Source organism: Manacus candei, unplaced genomic scaffold, assembly GCF_025592945.1.
Source record: "Manacus candei isolate 608988 ecotype Guabito, Panama unplaced genomic scaffold, ASM2559294v1 h1tg000005l, whole genome shotgun sequence".
NCBI lineage: Eukaryota > Metazoa > Chordata > Aves > Passeriformes > Pipridae > Manacus > Manacus candei.
Genome location: NW_026138053.1, coordinates 15,060,945 through 15,068,598, shown reverse-complemented (window position 1 = coordinate 15,068,598; position 7,654 = coordinate 15,060,945). Strand labels below are relative to the sequence as shown.

At 41.1% G+C, this 7,654-nt stretch overlaps 1 long non-coding RNA gene across 1 annotated transcript in view; it reads right to left on the bottom strand.

Annotated features, from left to right (window-relative positions):
* Window positions 1-1,075: 1,075 nt before the first annotated feature.
* LOC127478323 (uncharacterized) overlaps window positions 1,076-7,654 on the bottom strand; it is a 72,581-nt gene continuing 66,002 nt past the window's right edge. The window contains exon 6 of the long non-coding RNA XR_007907183.1: window positions 1,076-2,620. This is a non-coding gene — a long non-coding RNA (uncharacterized LOC127478323). The remainder of the gene's footprint in view (window positions 2,621-7,654) is intronic.

Here is a 7,654-nt window from a genome sequence, read left to right as displayed (position 1 = left end):
TTGAAAGCAGATTCACTTGTGCTGAACTTACTGTAATGCATTCAAGATGCTCTTTCTATAACTTTTAGAGGGAGGCAACTGCAAACAATTACAATTAAAAATATTTTAAGGATATTGAAACTATTCCTTCCTGTTTCAAAAGATGTTTTTCCAGCAAGATTAAATAATTTTTTCCAATTCTTTTTAAATTAAATTCAAAGAGTAGAATTAATTCTATCCTTTCATAAAATGCAGCATCATGAAGAACAAATAAAACTTCCATATTTTAAAGTTCTACTTGTTGATCTCAGAACACCAGAATCTTAAAAAGGGGGGGAAGGGGCAGCGTTGTTTTGGTGGTGGTTTGTTGCTTTTGTTGGTTTGTCCTCTGCCACCTGAGCAGAGCAGCTCTCACAGCCAATGGGCAAGGGCAGGCTCAGCTTTCGGATGGTAAACACATAGCTGCAGAGTTTTTCATCTTCAGGTGAGAAAGGCTCAGCCTTATTCCATACCTGCCCTTCATGTTCACCCCTCACTGCCCAGCTTTTTTCCCTTCCCTCCTCTTTCTATTGCACTTGTGCTGTCTCATCACCCCCTTTCCTGTTCCTCCTCTCCCAATGTGGCCAGGCTGGTGTGCTGCCCTAATGCCCATTACATGCTCACCTCTCCTGCTCCCCATTTTGAGTAGGAGCTGTGCTGACCAGCAGAGCCCTGCAATGGCCAGTGACAGTCCAACACATTACTAGGTCTCACTGGTGCGTTCCCTCTCTGATTCCAGGGAAGTCTGTCAGCATCCCTGTAAGGCTGTGGAGTTTCTGAGTTGCTGCTTTACAGTGTTTTGTTTTATAATGGCTCCATTTCACACCCCGATGCAGCTGACTTAACATACTGTATTTCACTTTTCTTAATTAGATTTTGTTCGTTATTCCTGAGCACCTCCAAAAGGCGAAGCAGCACAGTGTGCTGCCGACATGGCTGCTCTCTGTGCCAAAGCAGCCCCAGGGGCTGGGATCCTAGTTTGCACCCACACAAGCTGAAAAAAAAAGGTGTGTTTTACCCTGAGGAAGGAGGTGTGCAGCTGAGGAGCTCAGTAAAGCACACAGCCTGGGGCACCAGGGAGAGGTGAGCACTCGCTCAGCTGCCATACTGGTGTCCCATGGTCTCCATCCTCATCCCACACACCAAGTACCCCGCTCCTGTCTCTGCTCTCAGCACACCTCCTCCCACCTTCTTTTCCCCCTTCCTACTCTCCACTCACTCTGAATATAAGGGAGTATTTTTTAGAGGAGTGAATTATCTGATAGTTATCTCTAACTCCAGGGCCTGTAGGTGCAATATCCAGCTCCTGAAACCCCTGGACCTCTAGGAATTTATAGCAGTAGATTGACAGGGAGTTTTTTCTGCAGGTTGTTTATATTATTGTAAGCTGCTTAGAAGGAAAGCTTTAACAGAACAGTAGATAAAAAGAAAATGGGTTTTAAAACCTCCAGTCACTCTTTTTTCTTAACTTGTTCTTGAACAAATAAATGTGAGCTCTGGGAAAGCACCTGAAGGCACTTTCACAAGAAACTAGCACAGAACACAGCAGAATGCAATGGGTAGAATATTCTCTGCTAGGCATTTGGCAACAAAAAACCCCACTGAAAAGCTGGGGGAAGATCAGGACCTGGGCAGTGAGGTCAGATTACGATTGGAGGCACTCGGGTATGTGAATAAATAAATGGTCCTCATATTTTCTACCAGTAGGATCCCATATCCTGCAGTATCACATATCTTAATAGCTATTGATTTTTTTTCTATGTTCTGCCCACAGCTAGAGCAAAATTTCATTCAAATGAAAAACTCACAAATGTGCTGGCAGTCATAATGGGTGAAGGAAAGACAGAAGGTTGGGAAACAGAACATTAAACAGAATATTCCTTCTAGTGTTATGCAGAGGTCCCATTCAGCAAAAAAAGAATGACCATCAGGAAGCAATCTGAAAATTATTTCAGATTAAGGACAGAAATGGAACAGTTCTCTCATCTACAGCAGCAACACTGAACTGACACCTTTTGGGGGACAACTGCATGTCTTTCAATCACTTAATACATCCTTATCTGCGCCGAGGGCATGCCCTGCTGAGAGAAGGGTAGCACAATGAGTAACATAAGATCTCCCAGGTGGTGCTGTATGCCAGCCTGTGCTAATGCTCCCCCCCATCATTCTAAGCAGAGGAGGATTGCAGAGCCCATGAGAATAGTCTCTCTGACCACCTCTTCAGGAAGTCCAAAGTAAACTCCAATGGGAGTTGCTGTCAGGAAAAAAAACAGGATCACTGCTTAGGATTTATGGTAGTCCAAGGAAACTGAAATCTTCACGTGGAAGAGAAATGGGACTCAGCCTGTCGAATTGGATGATAACAAAGAATAAAGCGATCCAAATAAATAGTCCCGATCCTGTGGTTCTCAAGTGGTGAACACATGGAAAAAGTGATTTTCTCCTTCAGCACTTCTAATTAACCTTCAACACTGCTGGTTCATAGGGACAGACCAGGCAGGTTTACTTTCAAGTGCCCGTCTTCAGCCTGGAGGACAAAGGTTTTCTCCAGGCAGGGAGAAGACATCAGTTGGCCTGAGTCAAGTTCCAGAAGGACGTTTCCCTGCAAAATAAAGAATTTAAATCAGTTACTTGCATTTCTTGTATCTAAAGAAGATGCTAAGAAGCAGAGAGAAAGAGAAACCTGGGAACAGCAGGCAGCTTCCTCAGAAGGGAACTACAAACAAAACAGTGAAAGGGCAGCCGAGTTCCTGTGCAAAACATAGTATAAAACCTGGCAATTCTCAGTGGTAAAAATAACTCAGAGCAAATTTACAACTCATAGCAAATTGAGCAGCAGCAATTCAGAGTGTAGTCAATAAAAGAGTACATTTCTTCAGTATATTCTCTAATATTTTACCATATTAGTTGCTGTGCAATAGCAGCCTATTTCCTTATTGGCAGCATGCTTAGTTAGTAGTAGAAAATTAAGATTAACTAATCAAGTTCCTACTCATTTTTCTAGGAGAAAAAAGGCAGGTATGAAATAGCTTTCAGTGCCACCCTGTTAATCCAGATAATAGGGATGAGAGCTAAGATGTCCTGTAATGTGGTGGCAGCAGTGACCACTCCTTGTCCCCATGCATGAGAAAGTTAAACATGTAGTTGGAGTAGTCTTGGGGATATTGTTTGCTGTACTGCAGAAGGGAAGGCCAAGGAACTGTGGAGAAGCAGAAGTAAGGTAAATGATGCAAGAATGAATAGGAACACAAAATGTGTGATGGAGATGCAGGGAGCCAGAGAGGGGCTTAGGCTGGAAAGTGAAAGCTATTGAAAACTCAGGAGAAGACAAAGCATTTTTTCCTGCTATGCTGCCTTGGTCAGCTGGATAATTGGAGGTTTAGTATTTATGGTGCTAAAGCTTGTTTTCCAGATAGAGGCAAAAGCAGGGCAAGGAGGCTGAAGAAAAGGGAAGGGATCCTGTGTTCCTGGAGCTCAAGTCTATAGATGCATCCCACAAATACAGAACTGGGGGTTGGGGTTATAGTCCCTGTAGGATGTTGGCTCCTGTTCCATGATGATGATGTAGTTGACAGGGACAGTTGAAGAGAAGAGTAAACTGCAAACAGCTGTGTTCGCAGTTCACACTGAAAGTTTTGATATCTGCAGAAAAAGTAAGTAAACCTCAAATAGTCATTGATCCCTATCATACTGTCACCCATTCACTTCAGCTCTATCCGTCTAGCTGTCAGTCCTTGGGAAAGTGTGAGAGTCCCCTTCCTTCAAAGCTTCAGCACAAAAATTGAATCACTGCTTCGGGGCAGGTGTGAGGTCAATCAGCTGTGTCCTGGGATGAGTGTCATCTGAGGCCCTCTCCAGCCTCCATGATCAAACAGGAGGCATCAGGGGAGTCAGGGCTGTTTTCCCCGGCTTTCTGCAGTATATGTGAGAACAAACTTTTGACACCTCCTAAATATAGAAAATACCACTTTCTATTGAGAATGAAAATTTATTGCAAACTTCAAAATCCCCTTTAGCCTTAAAAGTATGGGTTCAGATGGCTCCCTGCTTTCTTCAGCAGTGGCCCCAAACAAGCATCTGAAAATAGACTGACCTTTTGATTATACATGGCCAACTTGCCTGCTCTTTTAGCTGCTGCCATTGAGTTTTCCCAAGCAATCTTTAAACATAAAATAGGAGTGATTCTAAAAGAAAATGGGTTCATCAGGTCAGTGGTAGTGTAATTCTGGAAAGGGTATGAAAGTAAGGAAGTAATGATAATGCACGAATTGAGGGGCTGATATAATTTACCATGGCTGCATTGAGTTAAAAAACTGTAAATAAAACTTCCTGTCTGGCTGGAACATAATGAGTTCCCTACCTTTTAACAGTGCCTGCAAAATAAATTAAAAGAAAATGTATATTGCCTTTCTTCACTTGCAGATAGTATCTATTTATTAAGGTAAAAGGAACAGTGACAGAAAGTACTGCTTCTGCACGATACTTGCATTAACTCTAAAGTCCTGGCCAGTGCCCAGAGATGAAGAAAGTAGAGGGAATGATGCTAGCATAGGAATCAAGTGATCAGAAATGAGAGGGACTGATGGGCAGTGAAGGCTTGTCCCTAGCCTTCTCATAGCCTTTCTTGTGCTGAAAGGAACAGTGATTTTAGGGAGGGAGAGGATATTTGAAGGCAATTATTGTTTCTGTGAAAGAGGTATTATTAGTGGTGATTAACTGCAGCCGCTGCTTTTTTATCTTCTTAGTGCTTCAGTACAGGTACTGTCCTCGCTGGTCCAACATTTCAGAGTGGTCTTGTAAGCGCAGGAGGCCCAAGAACAGAAAGGGAACAGTAGCACAAAAAGAGTGATGTGAGCAGGACACCCAATAAAAGTGTTCATAGCCAAAAGGGGTGGAGCCCAACAAGTTCAATGAAGGGCTCACAACAGCTGAGTTTCTGGAATATGCAATCATTAGACAATACTTCTTATAAAACTGTGCTGAAGATATCCTTTTACCTAGCTGGTGATTCAGGTGTCACAAGCTTCTGAGAACAGGGATATGGCTAAAAGCAAGCAAACAAGGAAAGAAAAAAAAAAAAAGAAAAGGAAAAAAAGACTGATTTTTACCTACACACAACAGGATTCTGCATAGTTACTTCACATTCCCTTAAACCTCACCGCGGGCAGGGACCCTATGTCAACTGACTGATCAAGGCCTCTGTGAACTACACACTTCCATTTCTTATCTAGAGAACAAAATGGAAACGATGGTAACAGAGACAGACCTGGTAAAATCCATCAAAGCCTGAGAAGAAAACTCAGTCTGCCTCCGCCTAGAGCCCATGACCTCTCTGCTAAGGCTCCCAACCAGAGGGGCACTCCTTGTGACCGTATGATGGGGACATAAATAACTGTTACATAGACATAACTCACTGCACAATCGCTACTGATTTTTACCCATGCTATGCTTGGTCTCCTGGCTGGAAGGCATATGTATCCCTCCTTTCAGGGTATAACTCTTAAAAGCATACATCACTTAAGCTGTTATTCAGAAACAGAATAATCAAAAGTATTGGGATTTTGGTTGGTAGTTTTAGCTCAACCTGTTACACCTGTCTTAATCTATATCTATATGAAACACATCTGGAAATTGTGCCACTGCTGTAACTTATAATTTCATGTAAAATACATTTTAAAATAGACAGAACATTTCCAAATTTACTGCTTTTGTAGGTAAACGTAATTTAAAATTTTGCAGATTTTCTTTCTTCTGAAACAACAGATAGAAATTTAAAAAATAGTATAGGAAACTTTTCTCGCAGGAAGTACGGCAATTTTTATAGTACACTCAAAGGCAATGACTTAAAAAGTAAAGCTCATTTTAACAGTGTATAGCGTTTTTTTGCAACACAGTAGAATTCCTGACCATCTGACAGAACAAAGAATAGTGTGCAAAATACCATGTGGATATAAAGTGGCCAAAAGCAGAGGCTAGCATATAATTCTCTTTGCTGTAGAACCCAAATTCTCTTTTGGGGAGGGCTGGAGCAGGTGTCTGTGAGCCTCAAAAGAGAAAATAGGTTGTCTATTTCAATGAGAAAAGGATGCATTTTGGCTTGTTTTGTTTTCCCACAAACTGCACCCAGAGTTTAAAAGCAGAAAACCTAGTGAGGTCTGCTGTATTTCTGCCATTTGCCTTTCCAGGCTGACTTTTAACTCAGCCCTCAAATGGAGGAGGATTCTTACTGTTAAAGAGATTCTTATTGTTACCAAAAAAAAAAAAAAAAAAAAAAAAAAAAAAGAAAGATAAACAGCACATAGCATAGTAGAGTAGAGTCTACCATTCTCCCTAGAGGAAAGGACAGGGCAGTTGCCCACACTGCCTCTGGATTCATCTGGATCCCAGTTCCTGGTGAGATCAAGGAAGCAAGCCTCAGACAAAGTCTGTGCCCCCGAGGTTGCAAAATCCTGCCTAATGTATGGTTTGTCCATCAACATGGGATATAGGACAGAGCCAAGCTGTAAGCATTCATGCTTACACTTTTCAAAGTCTTTTTTAAAACAAAAGGAGGGCTGGTCATCCTGGAGAGGATGAACAGCAGGGATTGGCACATCTGTTTGTTGCTATTAACCCATATAAATGGATGTAAAGGTACTAAAAGGAATGGAAACAGAAAGTAAGATATAGAAACTTTTCTATAATATACCATTGCAACAGGATTTGGGAACTTCTAATACTCTTATAATCCCATTCACACTATCAAGGTATCTGGCCTTGCAGCCACTCAGTCTGTGTTCAGCGCTTTGTTTAAGGTGCATCCCATAATACCTTCTGCCCCATGGTAATTTAGGAGCATTCATACTGGAAAAATAGAAAAAAAATTAATGCTTGAATTGTCTACCTAAAAATGCTTAAAAATGTACTACCCTTTGGTATCAGTATAGCATATGTGATAAGTGTAACAGACTGAGAGATACAACTTGCAGCACAAAACTAGCATCACCTCTTGGAAGATATACATAAGGGACAGACTCTAAAATGAAAGAAAAAAGAAACATCAAAATTATTTAAGGGTAGCAAACAAAATCATAAATAGTGGGTTTGTCATGCACATTTGCTGTTTAGCCACGGCTCTGGAATTTTAAGTGCTAGTGTTGGAGAAAGGAAGCAATTGGCTGGGTGCAATCTGAATTCTAGTTTCAAATGATTCCAGAACCCGTCCTCTGGTATATCAGACAACTAATACACTAATAGATGTCTTTATCACAGCAGCAGAGCAATCAGCCTTAGGTCAGATTCTTTTCTTAGAAACTTTCACAGAACTAGCTTTATTTTAGAGTTACCAGTATGCTGTTAATTCCGAACCTCAGTGGATTTCTAAAACCACTATGCAAAATGAACATATGGATTAATTGCAGAAAGAATAGATACTATCACTTACCTCTGAAAAATAATCAATATTGTAGAAAAGGCTTGTAAGCAGAATTAAAAGGAGAGGTAATTTTCTTTAATTGGTTTTGAGCTATTACGCATTACCAATTTTCATTAGCACTTCTTGTATGCCCCTAGAACATACATACAAGGGGATGTATATAAAACTAGCTTAGAAAGTTCTATCACTTTTTATATGCTGTTCCTTGCCTGTCATTTTAAT